The sequence below is a fragment of the Triturus cristatus genome, chromosome 4_1, assembly GCF_964204655.1.
Source record: "Triturus cristatus chromosome 4_1, aTriCri1.1, whole genome shotgun sequence".
NCBI lineage: Eukaryota > Metazoa > Chordata > Amphibia > Caudata > Salamandridae > Triturus > Triturus cristatus.
In genome coordinates this window covers 1,351,018,612-1,351,039,807 of record NC_140585.1, presented here as the reverse complement: position 1 = coordinate 1,351,039,807, position 21,196 = coordinate 1,351,018,612, and the positions used below count along the sequence as shown (strand labels likewise).

The window sequence follows — 21,196 nt, the reverse complement described above, 5'->3', positions numbered from 1 at the left end:
TCAATGCAAAAATCTCAAGTAAATATCATGCAGAGGACAAAAGCTGCTCCGATCTAGTAGATCGCAGAGGTATTGAGCTTGTTAAGATTTTAAACGACCACATTCTTAGTAATGTTATGGAAACAAGCCAATCCCCAGGACTGACCCACGCCCCCACGTTTAGAGGGAGAGATTCAAATTCAACGATTGATTTTATTTTCACATCCCCCCATTTAACAGACTGTGTTACTGACTCAAATGTGGTAGAGACCCTATATGGAGATCATAATCCTCTTACAGTCACCTTGTACTTGGGCCCCAGCCCAATATACGCTAAATTCAATGGCGCAAGAGATATCACGCCATCGGGTGACGGTCTCCGTCTTAAATGGAGGAGAATTGACTGTGAAGCCCTACTTGACCACGTGAAGAATGATCACCTAGCATTGGTAAACTCCTGTTTATCAATGGATGAAGATTGTCACAGAATAGTCGCCGATTTTGGGAAATTATGTGTGGCAATTAAAAATTATTTGTTAGTCCCTATACTCCCTGAGACGAAGGACCCTAGATGGTTCGATTCGGCTTGCTCTATGGCAAATAGGGAATTACGTAGGGCACTAACCACGAAACCAAGGAACACAGCGGAGGTACAAACAGCTAGAAAATTTTACAAACAAAAAATAGCTGAAAGGAAGGCGGCACTTCTGATGGAACAGTGGGAGGCCCTGGTTGATAGCGCCAATTTAAAGAGCAGCGGGCAATTCTGGCCCGCTGTTAGGGAAATGCGCGATATGGGTAAAAATGTATCCCCTATTGGCTGCAATATAACTGGCCCTACCTGGGAAGCCCACTTCTCCAACATTTATGCTGCTCCCGCTGAAGAAATAATTACCTTGGATCTGAAACAGTTGGGAGACTTACGGTTTGATCTCCCTGAGGTGACGACAGCCATTAGAGAGAGCCTAGGCAATAAGGCCCCTGGCCCAGACGGCCTACCGATAGATTTTATAAAACACAGCACAGACCTATGGGCACCAATTTTATATAACGTTTTTAACAGTATGACACGAGCATCCATCCCTGAGACATGGTCCCTTAGTATTATTGTTCCAATCTATAAAAAGGGCGATAGGTCAGACCCAGCAAACTACCGACCAATTTCGCTTTTAGACAATACTCTAAAAATACTTGGGCGAGTTATTTACAATAGGGTGGTAGAGTGGGCTGAAGATTCTGACCTATTGGATCCATGTCAGATGGGATTTAGGAGTGGGGTGGGCACGGTCGAACAATGCTTGAATTTAAAATTAATAATTGATAAGTATACCGTTGCCCGATCCTCTCCTATATATCTCGCTTTCATGGATCTTTCATCCGCATTTGACCTGGTAAACAGATCTAAACTGTGGTCAATGCTTCTCAGTTATGGATTGGACGAGCCCTTAGTACACTTCCTGGCATATCTCCATACCGATCTTAGGGCACAAGTCAGGATTGGGTCAGGAGGAGAAGTCTCTGGTGCTATAAAAATTGGCAGGGGGGTCAGACAGGGGTGCGTCTTAGCACCCCTGTTGTTCATCGTTTATATTAATGGCATAGCAAAGGCCCTAAAACAAGTAACCAGAGATGTCCCAACTATCCAGGGGCACCCCTTGCCAGTTCTATTATACGCAGATGATGCGGTCCTTATGGGCCGCACCCCTAATGCCTTCCGTGTGCTTGTGGAAAATTTTGTACATCATATGGAGGGCTTGGACCTGCGTGTGAACTTTAAAAAATCCTTTGTTATGTCATGCGGACCTGGTAAACGGAAACTTAACACTATCCATATCGGGTCTGACAAACTTGATTCCGTAAATTCTTTTATATATCTAGGGGTGGCCTTCGCTGCGAACAACTCGTGGAGTGGGCATTCCGCCCACGCCACGAGCAAGTTCTCGAAGGCCATTAACTCAATATTGAGTCTCCCACGCCCTAAGAAATTAGGTGCAACCAGTGCTATTTTAAAATTTTTTAAATTACAGTGCGTTCCTGTTGCCACCTATGGGGCCGAAGTTTGGGCTACTGCAAAAAATCCCGGCATCCAACGAGAAGAGACACGTTTTTGCAGAAAAGTTTTGGGTGCCCCAATTTCGTCCTCTGAATTCATCTGCCACAAAGAGCTAAACCTCCCTTACGTTTGTGATTTCATTAGAAGTAGACCAGTTCTATTCTGGTTGAGAATTTGGAGGAATAATGCAGCCTCGCTAACACAAGACATAATCAAAGACTGTCTTAAATGTGATCATGGGCTTTTAATCCCATGGTTAGCGGGAGTTTCAAAATCATTAAGCGCTGTGAATAAAGGTGATCTCTTTGTAGATCCCTCCAGTATTGGATGTCAAGACAAGGTAGAGGTCAGACAAGCACTATATGCACTTTATGAGGCAGAACGGCTGGAAAGGGAAACATTGAAAGCTACGGTTATTAGATATATTGAGAATGACCTGCCCAGGCAACCTCTCCCACTTTATCTTACTCTACCTATGACTAGTTGGGAGAGGTCTCTGTTATTTCGATTAAGGGCCGGTTCCATAAAATTCATGCTGGGTTTCCCTTTGGGTTACAATTTAATTATCGACCGTAACCCGTGCCCCTGTGATAGCACCAGTAAGCAGAATGAGTTGCACTTTTTATTCTTTTGTAAATTTTACTTAAAATATATCAACTGGTTTTTAACACCCTATTTTAGAAAACACAAACCCCTTTCTCTTATGGAGTCTTGTCAAATGTTACTCTCCCTGGACTGTGAGGAACTGATTTTTCGTACTAGCACCTTTTTAAGACTAATAATCCGTGTACGCAATATGATGGAAAATCCTTGAAAGATTGTTGTTTTAGTTCCTTATAAAATTTTTAGAGATATTGTGTTGTATATTGTAATGATGAATTGTTTTTATGTCTGTACTTTTATGAATTCAAGTAATTCGAATAAAGGTCTTTTGAATTGAATTTTGACTCCCATGGGTGCCCAGCGAGTCCTGGATGGCTTTGTCTCTCTTTGTGCAGATCGGGGGTTAGAGATCAACACGGATAAAACAAAATTTATGATTTTTAATCCTCCTAGGTCATCCCATCCTAACCCTGTCATTCACGGTATTAGTTTAGAAACAGTCCATACGTTTGAGTATTTGGGACTGACCTTGAATGAGAAGATGACATGGTCCCATCATCAGATAAAATCAAATCTAAAGTTGACTCAAAAGGCGGGGGGTATCTTGAAAGTATGGAAAGAATCTATGACACATCCTATTGGTTCACCACTAGAAATTTACAAAATTCAGGCACGGGGGGCAGTATTATATGGTGGTGAACTGTGGGGCAATAACTGTGCCCTTGATCTTGTCACAACGGAAAACAAGTTCCTACGGAGCTTGGCAGCTCTTCCTTCGAGCACACCACTCCTCCCTCTTAGGCTTGATATGGGTCTAAGATCAATTAAGGAAGAACTAGGTGTGAAGCCCCTAACTTTCTGGAGGCGACTCTGGACAACTCCCGAACTCCGGAGTTATCGTTGTGAATTCATAGAGCTATTCCAACATACAGCTATACGTAAAATTCCATGGCTTAAGTACATAAAAGAGGAGCTAACGGCAATGGGCCTGGAGCCTCTGTGGACAAACCCACAAGAAGCATGCAGTACCATATCCCGGAAAAATCTAGTTGCCCTGTACTATAACCGCAATTTGACTCACTTATTAACAACCACCACACTGGGGCCTATGTCTACCACCTTCCTAACAGTGAAGGACTATTATAAACTGGAGACAGTTTTGGATGACATAAACCCCATTGGTCTTAGGAAACTATTTTTACAATGGAGATATAATGCACTACCTATTAGAGCCCTCACTAGCAGCTGGCACCCACCCACTCCTAAAAATTGTCCAGCATGTACAAATGAGCTGGAGAGTGACATTCATTTAATGTTTTTTTGTTTATCTTACATGAAACCCAGGAAAAAATGGATCATTCCAATCTGCAGAAATTGGGGTTTTTGGAATCATTTGGATGCTTATCGTTTGTTGAAATCTGACCTATCCCCTTTGACTGTATTTGCTGTCAGCAAGTTTTTATCTGCTGCTTGGAATATTAGAAGAACTTTTCTGAAGATGTGAAATATTAACTGTATTACACGAAGTTCATTTTTACTATATATCTTGTGCAGTGGATGTAACCTTATCCTGGGTGTTCGCCTACTGTGTATATTTGATTGTACATGTTTTGTTTTCTCTTTTATGACTTTATAAAGTCGAAATAAAGATTTAAGAAGAAGAAGATACATTTAAATGGCTTCAGAACTTTTCATAGCCCTGCTATTCCATCAGCTTATGGGGGAGCCAAGGGGGGTTTATGTTTTTATGTGTCAAACCTTCTGAATTTGGAAAAATTGGCTCTAATTGGCAATGATGCTAACTATCAGGTCCTGTCGCTTCATATAGACAGGACACTTTGTTTGCTGGTGGTTAACTTTTACAACAATATTCCATTCAGGAGATTTATGGAGGTAGCAAGATATATCAACACTACTGTACAGAACATTCAGAGAAGTGTGTATTATATGGGAAGGAGATTTTAATTGTAATATTTGTGACCATGTAGATAGCGGGAGTTGTGGTTTATCATGGGATAAGGATCATCCCTTTCAGCACTTTGCACATAATAAATTTGGGGACTTTCTAAATGGAATTCTTTTCGACACATACTTGGGTTTTGCCAATACGTTATGTTCTAACCCCGTGCCTTTTAATCCCACTTCTAATGGGCAGGGGAAATCTTCAACAATAGATTTTATTCTGATGTCGGGCAGGTATGCTACTAGAGTGAAGGATTTTGTCACACATGATATATCGGTGAGTGACCATTTCCCTTTGAGCATTTCCATTAGGTCTAAGAGAAATATAATTGATCAAACATCTGTATTTATTGGGAACCATAACGTATCTAGGGAAAACGGATATGCCCTAAAATGGGACAAGTTGAATCCTGATACTTTCACAAGGAAGGTTATTACAAATTGCAAAGAGGAGGTCAAGGCGTGTTTAGATGCAAGTACTGTGAACAAAGATGATATTAGTGGGTTCCAGACAATTTCAAGGTACATTAAGCAGGAAATGTCTGTGAAACTTAGTAAATTTAATAAACCTAAGTATGGTTGGTTTGATGCAACATGTTCTAAGGCCCACGCCAAGCTAAAGAAAATACTACATTCAAAGCCTAGAGTTGTGGAGGATGTTAAGCTTGCGCGTAGAGAATATAACGCAGCCTTCAAGCTAAGGAAAACAACTATTCAAAATGAAGGGTGGCGGAATCTACAGATAGCATCAAAGCTAAAGGACCCCTTTGCATTCTGGAAGGTGGTCAATGCACCCTTGTTTTTTTTTTTTTTTTTTTTAAAACCTTTATTCGTGCATATTAAAAGAACAAATACGGGCCTACAACCTTCAGGCCGGCCACGATACGGTTAAGCACTGATACAAACATTACGGCCCCTGTGCTTCAACGGTCAAGGTTAGCGACGATTTATGAAACATACACTGGAGAGATCCTTGACCCCAGGGAAAGGAGAAGTGAAGGTTAATTTTAAAGTTTTCAAAATAAGTTTATCAGGGAAATAGTCAGTGAAGAATAAGAACCAAGGAGATTCGAGTCCGCACGCTATCTTCACCACACAGGAGAGCAGCAGCATCATTAAAACAGCAATGGAAGTAGAATCACAGGCAGTGAGGCAATGCAGTTATATAACAGGATAGTCACATGAGCAATTACGCACCCCTCCAGTGCCGCCCCCACTCAGTCAACCCCCCACCCGGACCCAGAATCGAAACAAGTATAGCGCAGAAACATAAAGAGAAAAAAGGCCCATAGAACTAATTAGAAACAGTAAGTTACCCCCCCACCCTACACCAATGCGGAGGCTACGGCCTTCCCCCCCCCCCCCAGCATAGTGCCTGTCGCCCAATAAACCCGAAATATAGACAAGAAAGAGAGTAAGAATAAAGTAAAGAAAGATAAGAAAACAATACACCTATGTTAAAGGGGGTGAGAAAAGAATAGGACTATTCTAATCTAAACTCCCAAAAAGAAGAAGGTGGGGAGGAGCCTACGTATCATCAGATACCAGACATGGCATGTAGAGTACAGGAGTTCCACAGAAAAGAAGCAGTAGGCCACCGTGAACGATTCCTCGAGGATGTTAGGTGTTGCTCAGCTGGATACTCTTGCAGACGCGGTGAGGCAGGCAACAATGAAGCAGGCAGCAATGAACGGGGAAACAAAGTATCCGCTGTTAAGCTGGAGAGCAATTGATCCTGGGTGCCGGGAAAGCCAGATGCAGGCACCAGTGTAGCACGGTCACACACAGCCGTTGCGTCCCCGCAAGAGGACAAAAGCACTGGCGGACCCACGCCGTGTTGATGACAGACGGAGCGCTCACGGCCCGCAGCCGACAACAGGGAGTCAAACTGCTCACTTAGCGCCTGAAAGCGAGCAAACATTTGTAAACGCAATGCACCCTTGTTGATGGAGAAAGATAGGGCTACGATTGAGATAGCCATTAGCGAGGTTGAGTGGTTGGAGCATTTTGAAAAATTGTATAGCAATTCAGTTCACACACCTATGGTAGAGATGGAGCATGCAGTCAATCCGATTATTACACAATGTACAGAGGATATACATTTGAAATTTGAGCTGAGTGAGGTTAATCTAGCCATCGAATTGAGCCTGGGAGGAAAGGCACCTGGACCGGATGGCATCCCAGTCGATCTTTTTAAACATAATATTTTACTATGGGGTCCTCTTTTAACTCCAGTTTTAAACGCTTGCAGCACAATCAGCCTCTTATCTTCCTTGTATGAATCAACCCTGGTCCCCATCTTTAAAAAAGGGAACAGGTCAGACCCAGCCTGTTATAGGCCGATATCTTTACTCGATTCAACAACTAAGATTATCGGCAGAGGCTTGTTACTAAGGCTACAAGACTGGGCTGAAGATCATTTGATCCCTAGTGACCTACATTATGGCTTCCGCAAAGGCATGAGCACAATTGACCTGGAGTTACATTTGAACATGATGATTGGCAAATACACCAAAGCCAAAAGGGGAAGTTTGTATTTAACGTTTGTAGATTTAACTGCAGCGTTTGACTCTGTAATTCACGTGGAACTCTGGAGAATTTTAACAAATATGGGGGTGGAAAGTTCAATAGTTTTATTTTTGAGACAACTATATGCGGGAGCAAATGCTAGGATTCGCTATGGGGTGGGAGGGGAATGCACTAAGCACTTTAGGATGAGAAGGGGTGTGAGACAAGGATGTGTGCTAGCACCCTTCCTATTTATATTATATATTCACTGAAAAAACCATAGGTTTCACACATGTTATAGTTAGCTGGACATTTTACTGATAAAAAACCAATGAAATTCCGCCGTTATAGTTAGTGCAGGCAACTATAACTCACGCGACCGCAATCCTCTGCTGATGCTAATACTGTATTTAGACACTTATTTGCCCATGTCTTCTTCCATTAAATTTTAGCTATACATATATTACAAATATTTTTTTTTCATAAAGACACATATGTCATCAGCAGAGGATTGCGGTCGCGTGAGTTATAGTTGCCTGCACTAACTATAACGGGGGAATTTCATTGGTTTTTTATCAGTAAAATGTCCAGCTAACTATAACATGTGTGAAACCTATGGTTTTTTCAGTGAATTTGCAAGGTTTTTTAAATGCTAATTCCTAACTATAACGTGTGTGAAACCTATGGTTTTTTCAGTGAATTTGTACGGTTTTTTTAAATGCTAAGTTACTTTACGCCATTCGTGGCGTGCGCGCCCACTTAACGCAGTTCGTTCCGTGCGCGCACGGTGCGCTTCGCGTACCGTGCGCGCACAGTGAGCACGCGGTGCGCTTCGCGCACCGCGCGCCCACTTTACGCGGTTAGTGCCGTGCCCACGTTACGCTGGATGGGCCATGTACGCACGATGCGCTTCGCACACCATGCGCACATGGAGGACATATTATGCGCTTCGTTGTGAAAGGTAATCTTTTACATTTTTTGTTATTGTATATGGCATGCTCAAAATGGTGCCCTTCGGGCACCATTTGCACACGGGGTGGGGAGATTATGGATGATTTTTTTTTTTTTTTATTATTTTTACCGTATGAGTACGGTAAGCGTAATCGGCGATTTTTCAAAAAAATATAACATTGACTTTTTGGCCTTGGGGGTTCTTTGGGGACACCATAATCAAGGCTAGGTGGTTAGGAGCTGTCCAAACAGCCCCTTTACATGTTTTTTGCCTTTGTTTTTCCTCCCCCCCTCAGAGTGCGAGAGAGAAAATGGCGGCCGCCGCTTCCTGGTTTCGACCGATTCGAATGTTTACTAAGATCTAACAGCCAATCAGAATCGCGCTCGCGCACGTCACCGTACGCGTACGGTAAGCTTACCGTAAGCGCACGGTAAGCGCACCGTAAGCTGGCTCAGATATATATATTGATTTAAATGCTATTTTCTCAGGATCTACTGAACAGATTTACACCAGACCTACAAAAGGCACTTCCTTGACCTGAGGACTACCTCTCTGCCAAATTTCAAGTAACTCTGTTCGGCCGTTCGGGCTGTAGCTGTGTCTAAAGGTCCTATGGAAAAATGCATGGGAAAAACGCGTTTTGGGACCCCCCTTTTTTCTCAGCCCCCGCTTGACGAATCCCCCCGAGACTTTCAGGGTAGGAGCGGAGCGTAGCGCCCCACCTATTTTGAAAATTTTGCGAGGATGTCCTAACTATAACTATCTACTGGCGACCGCCAGTAGATAATTAATGATTTGGGAAGTATGCTGGGGAAAGTGTGTCAGGACCTTCCACAAGTGGGCAAGAGACCTATACCCACATTAATGTATGCTGATGATGCGGTCCTGATGTCTCGTACCCCGGTAGGGATGCAGAGGCTAGTTGATTGTTTTGCTGATTACATGGCCAAACTGGGATTAAACGTTAATATCTCTAAAACCTTTGTGATGAAATGTGGGACAGGGAATACAAATTTTAGACCCATTTTAATAGGTAAGAAACTTATTGACTGTTGCAAAACCTTTTCTTACCTGGGAATACTTTTTGATAAAAGGGGGACATGGACACAGGCTATTAAGACCAGGAGGCTACTGTTTTCTAAAGCGGTAGCCGCACTTTTTAATTTTAGTAAGAAGCTGGGGAAACGGGCTCCAGAGGTTCTAATTCAGATTTCTAAGTTAAAATGCATCTCAATAGCTACTTACGGGGCAGGTATTTGGGGTCACGAGAATGTTAATTCACTCCAATGTATTGAGAACAGGTTTTTAAGATTTTTATTGATTGTCCCGGATAGCACCTCTACCTATATTTGCCACACTGAATTGGGCTTGTCTTATATAGTGGACATATGTAAAATTCAACCTGTACTCCAGTGGCACAGAATCTGGACCTCCAACTCGCTGGAGCTCAACAGACAGATACTCATAGACTGTGGTAAATTGGATGGGGTGCGGAAGATTAGTTGGCTAGAGTACATTAGAAATTTTGTTGGTAACCTTGGCCACCCTAAATATTTTTTGGAGCCCCTTAGTTTACTAGATGTAAATAGGAAAGAACCTAAAATTAGCTGTGTACACTATTTGGAAAATAAGAGAAGACACACAGAATTCCAAAATGTTTCGGTACAAGCGCATCAGTTAATAGTGGCAGTTGATAGACTTCAGCCCTATCTGAATATGTTTACAAGAGAACATGATAGATTTCTGTTGACCCGTTTGAGATTGGGCATTTTTCATAGGCTCGTTACTTTTCCTGTTCAAAACAACTGGTCAAAGGAGCTGTGTAGAAGCCCATGTGATGTGTCCTTTCGACTATCCATGTTTTGTTCTTTTGTAAATTCTACTCTAAAAATAGGCATAGGTGGATTTTGCCAATTTTAAAAAATAGGGGCTTAAGACATTGTCGTCCTGCATTTCTGTTTTTAGAAACATTAGGAGAAGAACAGTTAACCGTCTCAATTTTAACATTTTTAAAGCTTGTTTTAAAATGTAGAAATTCAATCATGATGTAATTCACACTTTTTTAATTCTATTGGATCTGACTTGCACTGCTATTCTATGAATTTTATAAACTAATGTTTGCATATTTTGTCTCCCAAATTGTATTGAGCTTTTATGATTATTTCTTTTAATCGAATAAAGCTGATTGAATTGAATACTCCCACTGAGTGTGATCGCAGGACTATAGGATGGCGTAGCCAAGGAAGAGAGACTTTTTGAATTTTGCTCTATTTATGTGCAAGATTTAAATTGTGTGGTCTTCTTTTTGTGTGCCCTTTATTGCACTCAGTGCGTCGTCACATTTTCAGACCGATCTTTTTAAAATATAATGGACAATCAGCAGTCGAGGCTTGTCAATGTTTATTTGCCCCCCCCCCCCATGAGATGATGTGCACAAAATGTTTTAGCTTTTTAACCCGTTTACCACGGCGGTAATTCTGCAGCAGTGCGGGGCGTTCTATTGAGTGGGCTGGGCCGCGTCGGCCAACGGACGTGCACAGCACTACCGAGGTAGTGCTTGCGACGGCCGTTGGCCGACAGGCCCAAGAAAGGGGTTAAAATGCTTCTTAAATGTGTATTAATCCCTAGTTTTGTCGGTGTTTGTTGCAGTTATGTTTGGGTAAATGTATGTCAGTATTCACGCTCTTTAAATGTTCTGTTTTAAATTGTGCTGTATTCATGCATCAAATTCAAATCACATAGTTTTATATGCTTTACTTGCACTTTGCACGTTGCTACTTTTTAAGATCATTCCTTTTATATTGTCGTTGTACCTATGACTGTAAATGCATGTTTATATTTGTATTTTTCCACTTCCTATGTGGACCTCCATCGAAGTTCCAAAATAGAAATAAATGTAAATGTATTGCTGTCATGGATTTTTATAAAAGATTGCAGTAATTTATTAATCATAATGATGCTTTATTAATCATAATGATTGCAGGTGAAATATGGTTACTGATGTTAGTGATGGGTTAGAATGTGGTGCGTGGTCTAAGAGTGACCGTAACAATGCCAATAGGTCTTCTTCATCTAATGTGACACCCTCCTATATAATAAATTTGCCATTTTGTATGGGGGGTTTACTGTGATTTTTGGGAGTCCTGATCCTTTAGGGGTCAAATGTAATGTCATCAAAGGTATTTACACCAAATAAATATATATTTATTTATATATTATATATAAATTACCTACTGGTGGTCGCCAGTAGGTAGTTATAGTTAGGACCTAGATTCCATAGGAACACAATTTTTGTTTTACTTGCCTATATCTTTGGTGCTGGAGGACTAATAGTCACAAACGTTTTTTTAAAAAGTGCCTTCCTGATTCTGGTTGCGCATGGAAAATTTGGGGCGATCAGTCAACAAGGGCTGAGAAAGGAAGGGGGGGGGGGGTGTCGTAAATAAACAGTGCGTTTTCCAAGTTAATTCCCATAGGACCTTTAGATACGGCTACAGCCTGAACTGCTGAACATAATTACCCACATTTGGCAGAAAGGTAGATGTTGGTCCAGGGAAGTGCCTTTTTGTACTTTGGTGTAAATCCGTTCAGTATTTTCTTTTTGTTATTGGGAGTGGCCTTAGGGACACTGCAGGACCAAAAAAGCATTAAAAAAAAATGTTAGTGGGATCCATGGACCCTGCTGAAAATTTTTGAAAAACAAACCGCGGGCTCCTGCGCTTCTTTAATAATCGCCCCTGGGTGGGCCAGGTTCCGGGGGCATTTGCATAACAAGGGGTGGGTGCATGCCTCCCCCCCCCCCTTCTAGGGCATGTTAATCCCTGGGAGCATTACCTACCTGGGCTTCTGTACAAATTAATGCGGGGGAGGCCGTAGACCTCCCCTGAGGACAACCACCTCCCTGAGGCTTATTTGATTTTAAATGTGGCAGGGGGGCTCTTGGACCCACGCAGCCCCGGGGACCACCACCTCCCTGGGGCTTTATTTGAAAACAATGCGGGTATGGCGCGCAGATCCCCCCGCAGCCATGGGGCCACCACCTCCCCGGGACAAAATCCAAGAAAGGAGGGGGGCCGTGTCTAGACCGCCGTCCCTCAGGTTCGCCTCCTGCTATGCTATGGTTTCGTGGGAGTTTTACCGCTCCTGCCTAGCCATAACAAGCGCTCCACTTCCAGCAAGCGAGTGCATTAAATATACTCTTGCTTGCTGGAAGCAGAGCCAAATTGCTTTCACAGAGAGGGAGCTGAATGTTCAGCTGCCCCCTCTCTGTAAAAGCACTGCTGGTCGGATGATAAAGTCCACTTGGCTCTTGAGGATCCTCTGGGGCCAACTACCCCTCTTGTTACCTCCAGTAAGTCCTTCACAGTGGGATGCTGGGAGGTCTTCGGAGGCCAAGTTCCCTTTCTCTACTACTCTGCTAACCTGTCTCTTGGCGCACTCATGGTTGGAGGATGAAGTCCTCTTGGATGCGGAGGGACCTTGAGGGCCAAGAAGCCCTCCTGTTACCTCCAGTAATGCCATGCAGCGGTATTCCTGAGAGCTGGTCGGAGGCCCCCCTTTCTCCACCACTCTGCAGACACAACTACTAGCTAAAAAACATAGAAAGGCACTTTAAAAAACCAAACATTACAGGGGCGTATAGTTAGGAAATAGCATTCAGAAGTTCTGTTCTCTCAAACTAGCACATTTTTAAAATAATGGGTTGTAGCTTTAGCTATTCATGATTTTTTCTTGTGATATTGTATTTTAGGAAATCACGGATCAACGGTTGTTCGAGAAAACAGCTAAACTATGCAGGTTATTTGCTAATTTGCTTGTGCATTACTCTAAGGTGAGTCTTGTCTCTGGTCGTTCTGAATAGTTAACACCACCAGCATCGTGTTTGACAGTGCCCAATCAACATAGTGTTAGGTGATTGCAATACAGTTGCACCAAGGAAGTACATTGTTCCCTCAATGTTGTATTAGTTTATCTTTTTTTACTGTTTTTATTGATTTTAAAAATAATGATTTTCCAGCATTCAGTCATTCTCTAGTTCACATGCTTCATATGTTACTAGGAATATAATGTTTCTTGTTGGATTGGAGATCTTCAATTTGTAGAAACATATCAGTTTTCAAAGCAGATGCAAAGCATCCCACTGCCAGAGAAAATTCTGTGCATTATGTGATACGGAAGCTTCATATGGCAGAGTTAGGTTTTCACTCAAGTGTAGTATAAGTTTGCAACACCGTTCCATGGTTTCTCCTCCTAAAACAAGTGAAGTTAAATGTACTTTGGTTTGACTAATTAGGACCATTGGATTATATTTTTAAAACATAAATAAAGAATGCAACTGTTACTTTCTATAGGCATGTTTTTATTTTTAACGTGTGTTCCTAGGTACAAACATAGTCTGATATTTAGGAATTCAGAGAGAATCCTGTCTTGGAATTCAGAGAGAATCCTGTGAAGGTCAACTAAGATTACAAGTAAGTAACTTTTCTTTACTAGCCGAATTTGATCGTTACAACACTATGAAAGTCTGTTCTATGGATGAAGAGGATGACTACAAAACTCCCATGTTTCAGCTAGGTAAAAGGAGGACAGTTGTAGCTGTGGAGAATCTGAGGATCCTTATGGCTACAACCCCCTTTAGGAGGTCGATGATAACTGGTATGAGGAACTGGCAGATGTCACTGGTCTGGACACCTCATCAGACACTGGTGTGGTCTTGCCTCCTTTCGTGGCTATAGAGGAGGGGGCCTCCTTTGCTATGGTGGTGAGGAGGGCGGCTGAGATCCTGGACAGCAGTCAAGAATAATGCCTTGGAATGTGTTTGTCACTGATATCCTGCTTGGGGCCTGGGCCAAGCCCTGCACTGGGGCGCTTGGGCACAGGGTAATTGCCTGCCATAATAGCCCCGCTCCTGGGGACTCAACCCTTCCCACCCAGCAACCCCCCCCCCCCCCCCCCCGAGACCCCGGTCATCCAGGCCCCCACCCTCCAAAGTCAACCCTGGCACATTCCCTACTAAGCAAACACAAAGAGATGATGGACGGACTGCTGAAACTTTTCAAACACTCACCCCCAGTCACAGATATGGGTTGATTCCATCATCATTCTTTAGCTCACTTTGCCACCCCAGTTCAGACACATCTATATGCAAATCAATCTTGACCCTGAGCCTCATGGGAACAGTCCAGCCCGAACTGCCAAGCCATGTCTTCCCTGGACCGGAAACAAGCATCCTGGGACCGGCTTTGGGCTAACAGCCCTCTTCAGCCAGGCTAGCTTGAATCCAGTGGCAAAGTGAGCAAGGGACCAACGTCTGGGCATACCCTGCCAACTTAGGGCGACAATGGATTTAGGCCCAGATCTCTGTACTGGGGTGAATGTATGACATTGTTCTGCATTCTGTCCATCTTGTTCTTTTTGCATTTGTCACCCTGAGTGGGACGGGTATGCCCAGACGTGGGTCCTGTGCTCTCCATGCCATTGGAGTCCAGCTATCCTGGCTGATGAGGGCTGAAAGCCCGAAACCGGTCTTAGGATGCTTGTTTCCAGTCCAGGGAGGACCTGGCCTGGCAGTTCGGGCTGAACTGTTCCCATTGGGCGCAGGGTCAAGACTGATTTGCATATGGCTGGGTCCAAACTGGAATGGCATGGTGAGCAAAAAAAACGATGGATTTAGGCCCAGATCTCTGTACTGGGGTGAATGTATGACATTGTTCTGCATTCTGTCCATCAATTGTTCTTTTTACATTTCCTACTAAACCGCTGAATAGGCTGAACACCTTTGGCAAGAGGATGTTCTTTTCCGTCAGCCTTGCACTGCGGTCGGTGAATACTATGTCCCTTTTGGGGCAATACACCCACATGGTTTGGGATTTGGTTGTGGAAGTGCTGCCCATGTTCTGGGAGGAGGCCCGAGCCATACCGTCACAGGCTATTGCAAATGGCGGAGATGCAGCAAAATTCACTATTTGCTGCAGCCTGGACATGACCGACTCGCTAGGCAGAGTGATTGCATCATCAATGGCACACTCGCGCCATGCCTGGCTGAGGTCTACTGGCTTTTTGAGGGATGCCCAGACATCCCTTATGGACATGTCCTTCAATGGCACTCACCTCTCGAGTGACAAGGCAGATTCAGTGCTGGAGCGCTTTAGGGACAGACGGGCAATTGGCCAGGTCCTTGGGCCTCTCCATGGCCCCTCATCCACCCCACTAAGTCTTTCGCTACTTCCATGGCTATAGTAGGGGCTACTAGCCACAACCCTTTCTGTCCAGCCAACAAGCTCCCCAGTCCTTTGTAGCTACAGACACCACAAGGCTTGTGGGCCAACCAACCTGAGGTCGACCCAGGCCGCCACCCCCTCTGGCAGTCGCAGCCTCCAAATCACTTTACTTTGCCTTTGTACCATCATGGGCACCCAGTTGGTGGCAAGATCAGACATCACCTGCCCCACTGACAGTCCATGACATTAGACAAGTGGATACTTAAGATTGTTCAGCTGGGTTACTCCATACCTTTTCTAGAAACTCTGTTTCTGCCCATGCCATCATCTTCAGACCAGTTGATGGAGAACCACCTCTCTATTCTCCGTCAAGACATAGAGGCTCTTTTGGCCAAAGGAGCCATCAAGAGGCTGCTGGCATCAGAAGTAGGTTGTAGTTGCTATTCCTGCTACTTTCTGGTGCCCAAGAAGGATGGAGACCTCCTCTCAGTTCTAGATCTATGCCCTCTCTCTCAGTTCAAAATACTCTCATGAGCTCAGGTTTGGTCTGCCGTCGACCCTGGAGACAATGGTAGCGCAGGACTTGCAGTGCAGGACACCTATTTTCATGTCCCTGTCCTGCCTGGCCAAAGGCGTTGCCTCCGGTTCATGGTGGGGCACAAGCATTATCAGTTTGCTCTGCTCCCCTTTGGCCTTACCAGTGCCCCTGGGGTGTTCACCAAGGTGATAGCAATGTTTTCGGCACACTTGTGGAGGTCAGGGGTATTACTTTTTACCTACCTCAAAGACTGGCTGTTGAAGTTGGCCTCGCCCTTTGCAGTTCTTCTTCCACCTCCAGACTACGGTGACACACCTACATTCACTGGGGTTCACTATAAACGCGCTGAAGTCACACCCTTTCATCTGAGCTGTTCTAGATGCAGTGCTTTCTTGGACTATCCTCCGAAATAGCGAGTCCAGGGTATTTTGGCTATGATTCTGAAGCTTCAACTTTATACCTGGATTTCAGTGAGACTGACTCTAAGGCTGCTGGGTGCATGGCGTCCATATCCTGCTGGTAAAACATGCCAGTTGGCATATGCGGGCTCTGCAGTAGGACCTGAAGTCCCAGTGGGCACAGCACCAGTGGAATCTCTCTAACAGATCTCAAGGGTAACTGCAAAAGCCCGGCAGTGGTGGCTGACAATTGTGATTTGGTCTGTGGGAGACCCCTCTTTCTTCCACAACCAGAGCTGTTGTGGCAGATGCGTCATTACTAAGATAGGGCGGTCAGCTTGGGAAGGTGGAAACCAGCGGACTGTAGTCTCCGGTTGTGAGAAGTTGGCCTGGTATATGCTGTCCACTAATTAAAGTGGGCACCTTGTACCAGTCCAAACGACCCTTATGGTAATTGGGTTCAACGGGAGGAACAAGCTTGATACAGAAGCGCCATTCAACAAGGGGGCGGCAGGATCGTCTTCCCTCTCTTCCTATTGGGCACGCATAGAACAAAAGCGAAGTGGTCTGCCCTTACCTGCTGCCTTGCCTGCCATTCTCGGTCCAAGGAGACCACAACATTCAGCCTGCTTCACGTGGCTCTCGACCACCAACGTCACAATCAAGCGCCAGGAGGCGCTTCAAAATCGGCCGCGGGCTCCCGCATTGCCGGGTCCCGCTTTTCCTGTCTGCAGCATAGTGGTCTGCCCTTACCTGTTGCCTTGCCTGCCATTCTCGGTCCAAAGGGACCGCAACGTCCAGCCTGTACTGCGAGGTTTGCGTGTAAATTAGTGTTTGCCCATGATTAGTAGTCTCAACATGAATAAGCGTAAGCAGGTACCTTAGACGCATTTGTCAGGGCAGAATCGCTATTGACTCACGAGATTGAAATAAAGGAACAGCGCCTTTCCTTAGATCCATCTAAACTACAGAGACGTTCATCATTGAGTATCTCTAATTCCAATTCAGGGGACCTTGTACAAACATGTTTGCCCAGAACACCTCCAAATGTATCAATGATTTCTCCTGTGTCAACTTTGGACGTAACCTCAGATGTGGTCTCAGATGCATTGCGCATAGCTACAAGAAGCCGGGTTTCCAAACGATCTGATGTAAAGAAGGTGACAGAGCCACCAGTAAAACGAAAGCGGTGTACTGGTGCTAAAAAAAAAAACCTAAGAATACAATTTGCTAATTGTGCAAATAACCATGTAGTATCAGAGTCTAACTCTGTGGGTACGCAGACTGATGCAGTTCCTTTCCTTACTTCTACAAGACGTGACATTATTGGGGACACTACTATTGCTACTGCTGAGGAGTCTGCACTGTGAATTGCGCTAGTTCGTATTCAAGAATTGATTGATAAGAATTTTACCCTTTTATGGGAAAAATTGAATCGTGTGGATATTGTTATGAATAATTTAAGTGGTAGCAATTCAAATCAACAACCTGATTCTACTGAGGGGGAGGTTCTGCTAACCATAGATGCTAATCTAATTACCAATTCTCATAATGTAAATGGTAAAGCAAAGGAACACCCTATGTTGAAATATAGCTCTAGGGAAGAAAAAATACAGGAAATATCCTGTGGTCCTAACACGGAATGTTTAAGCTCACATAGCATCCACCGTGAATGTTTAGTTCCAGGCACTATACCAAGTATTTTGATTAGTAGTACTGTAGACGGTTCAAGAAATAATTGCTTGACGCCTAATACTGATGTGCTGAGTCTACCTCCAGCCACCTGCCCCTATGTATTACTTTTGGCTGGCTTCCCTACGCTTTGGGAGAACCAGAGGGAGTCGTGGGTTGATCTACGCAATAAGACTGTGGATTGGTTAACAAAATGTAAAAGATTCCACCCGTCTGATATGAAAAAGATCCTAATGATCCGCAGAGTTGGGTGGGTTGGTCAATCCCTCAAGAGTATTGATGGTGACTGCATAGTGATTAATTTTTGCAGGCCACAGATGGTTCGTTGTCTACTAAGTTTTAGTGAGTTAACTTTTAACCAAAGTACTAGTATTTGCGCTCTTCCCTTGGGTTATTGCTACAAACCTTTATTTGGGTTCCTTGTGAATAAACCTGTCTTACCCCTCTGTTCAATAGGTTTCAGGCCTTATCAGATCTAAATGCTCAAGACTGACAACTACCTGTACTAGAATATGAGCTATACTCTTTTGATGGTTCTGATGGTTTCCAGGTTTCTGCACCTACTTTTCTAATTGATATTCGAGATGGTCAGCTAGCTGCAGACATGACTAAGGCAGATACTGATTTTAAGATTTTAAATGGGAATGTATAGGAATGTAGGAGGACCACAGTTGAGAATTGGTGACCTGGATCGACTAAGGTCGTTAATTGAACAAGATATAGCCATACTTTGAGACTTTAGATGTACCCTTAGTGCCCTTGTCTGGCGACCGTGTGGTCGCAGTTGAGGTGTATCAGCCATCATATACTAATGGAATGTGCCCCCTTTGTTAAACGGTAGCGGCAGTTTCAGTCGATAACCTTTCAAGTATTGCCCGGCGGTAATCGCCTCTTATACCATTCGATGTTAAACCAATAAAGAGGCAGGCGCCGGAGACTGGAAGGCAGGAAACAAAGTTTTATTCCGTCGGAGCAGAACACATCAGATCAGACAGCAAGGTATCGTCACGAGGTGCTCTAACTGCATCTCTGAGGCCTGGCCTCTTACACACAGGTTTATGACTTTATTGCAGGTTTATCACACATGGCACATTCTTGAGATTGTCTTGATACAAGAAAGAACTTCCTCGGAATCCCCACTTCGAGCTCGTTCCCACACATATCTTCAGTGGGAGTCCCCGCCCCACCCGCAGTAGGAGATGGCTATCACACAGCAGGATATTCCGCCAATTCCCGGGGGTGTGTGTGACCGGTCGGGTCTCAGGGGGTGGGGGGCCTTGATCTACTGTAATCCCTTTGATGTGGGGCGTTTCCCTTACAGTAGGGACAATAAACTGCATCCGCAGGGCTAGGTGATGGCCTGGGATCGGTTCGGACAATGGGGCGCAGAGGAAGGGGGTTATCAAAGAGATGCATGACCATGTATGGGATGTCGGCCAGGCGTGGGATGCGGTTCCATGGCAGGGTCGCGCAGAAGGAGAGGGTTTATGGCCCGTGTACGAGAGAGCGGGGGTGGCCGGCACGCGGGGGAAGCTTGCAGCGCCAGGGGGACGCGCTGGCGATCGGCAATGAGCAGGGAGAGACCAGGGTGCCTAAAATGGCTGCCGTGCGCTTTCCTGTGTGTCGCGCTGGGGAGAGACAAGATGGCGCAGATAATGTTCAGTTTGCAAGCTAAATTTCCACAGTCCTCCCTTTTAACATATCTCGCCAGCTTGCCTAGTTCGGATCTATCCCCATAATACTACGAACTTCCACCTCATACAGAGCTTTCATTCGTTCCGCTTCAAAGTTCAAAGTCTTAGGGCAGATGCAGTTCATAAAAAGCGAACATAAAGGTGGCAGACACTGAATCCCCAAGCAACATCCACATAGTATCACAATCGGTATTAGGATAAATGAAAACAGCCTCCATCCCCAACTTTTAATAGTGTCCCAAAACCAACTCCCAAGGGACCATCCTTCTTGCTCCTGATGAACCTCTTCGGAAAGTCTGTGGAGGTGTTCAATTGCTTTGTAGACTGAGGGTGAGTTATCCGGTACGTAGGTACAACAGCTGGACCCAATGATGCGGCATGCTCCTCCACGATCAGCCAGAACCACATCTAGAACGAGGCGGTTCTGAAGAGCCACCAGGCGGACGGCCTGAAGCTCGGCAGTGTTGTTGGCGAGGATGCCAGCCGTAATGTTCATCGCCGTCTCGACTGCCTGAGTTAAGTGGCGGATGGCACGGCTGTTTGCCATTGGACCCCAGAGTGGAACAAGTCCTTTTACTGCATCCAGGAACTGTGCCCCGGCGGAGTCGGCTTGTACAAGGTCTTTGGCACGTTTCTGTCGGTGATGGTTTGCTGGAGCCACATATGTCGGAGGAAGGACAAAAGCGATGTAGCAGGTGCCTCCCCAACCTTTCGGGAGCCAGGTGTAGGCCTTAGTACCACAGATGAAGTACATATTCGGGGAGGCAACAAAGGAGGGTGGATCAACTGAGTCCAATGTTCGGGTGATGAGGCAGGAGCTGTGGCCCACCAGCTGCGCCCCCAGGCCTTCGAGGCACACAAATCCAGTGATGTTGATGACGGATAGGGCCACTGTCAGGGTGGCGGCCGTTCGTTTCCGGAGGTAAGAGAAGGTGGGTCTGGCTGGGTTGTTGAACACTTGCATTTTAACTCGTTCTTTGGCAGGGATGTTCATGTGAAAGGAAGTGTTTGATCTCAGAGGGCAGAAGGGGGCAGAAGTTTTTCCAGTTTTGTTCAGCCAGAACCCATGGTAGAAGTGCGACACAGTTTTGCCGGAAGTGGCATTGTCCCTGTAGCTTTCCTGCAGGAGGATTAGCCAGGCGAGGCAGGAACCATGGACAGAAAAAGGTGAAGGGATGAAAGGGATAGAGTGTCCAGTGGCATGTGGTAGCAATCCACAGATCCAGCAATTAGTGGCGTTGGCGGCAAGATTGTGTTGGTGGAGCAACTGCACAAAAGTGTTATTCCAGAACTCCTTACGCCTTTCTCGGAGTTGGGGTGAAAGTGAGATCAGATGGTGTTCTTTCATGGTGGTAGGTTGAACAGTGGTCAGCAATGTCTTATGAGCGGGTGTGCTCTCCTCCATGATCCAGAAGGTGACCATGAGGAGAAGGCAAAAGAGAAGGGTAATGAAAAGTGCAATAGTCTTTGAGCTGTGCATTCTGTCAGTCTTTGGGTTTTTGTAGTGGATCTTCGGGCGTCCGGTTGCTTCCATCATCTTCATGTCGGGCGCTTCCATCACCTTCAAGAGACTTGGTAGCGGGCAGAACCACAGACT

At 44.9% G+C, this 21,196-nt stretch overlaps 1 pseudogene across 1 annotated transcript in view; it reads left to right on the top strand.

Annotated features, from left to right (window-relative positions):
- Nucleotides 1-21,196, top strand: part of LOC146856666 (FIGNL1-interacting regulator of recombination and mitosis-like) — a 1,045,039-nt pseudogene that overhangs the window by 945,846 nt on the left and 77,997 nt on the right. The window contains exon 9 of the transcript XR_014981545.1: nt 12,808-12,888. The product of XR_014981545.1 is annotated as an FIGNL1-interacting regulator of recombination and mitosis-like (transcript). The remainder of the gene's footprint in view (nt 1-12,807; nt 12,889-21,196) is intronic.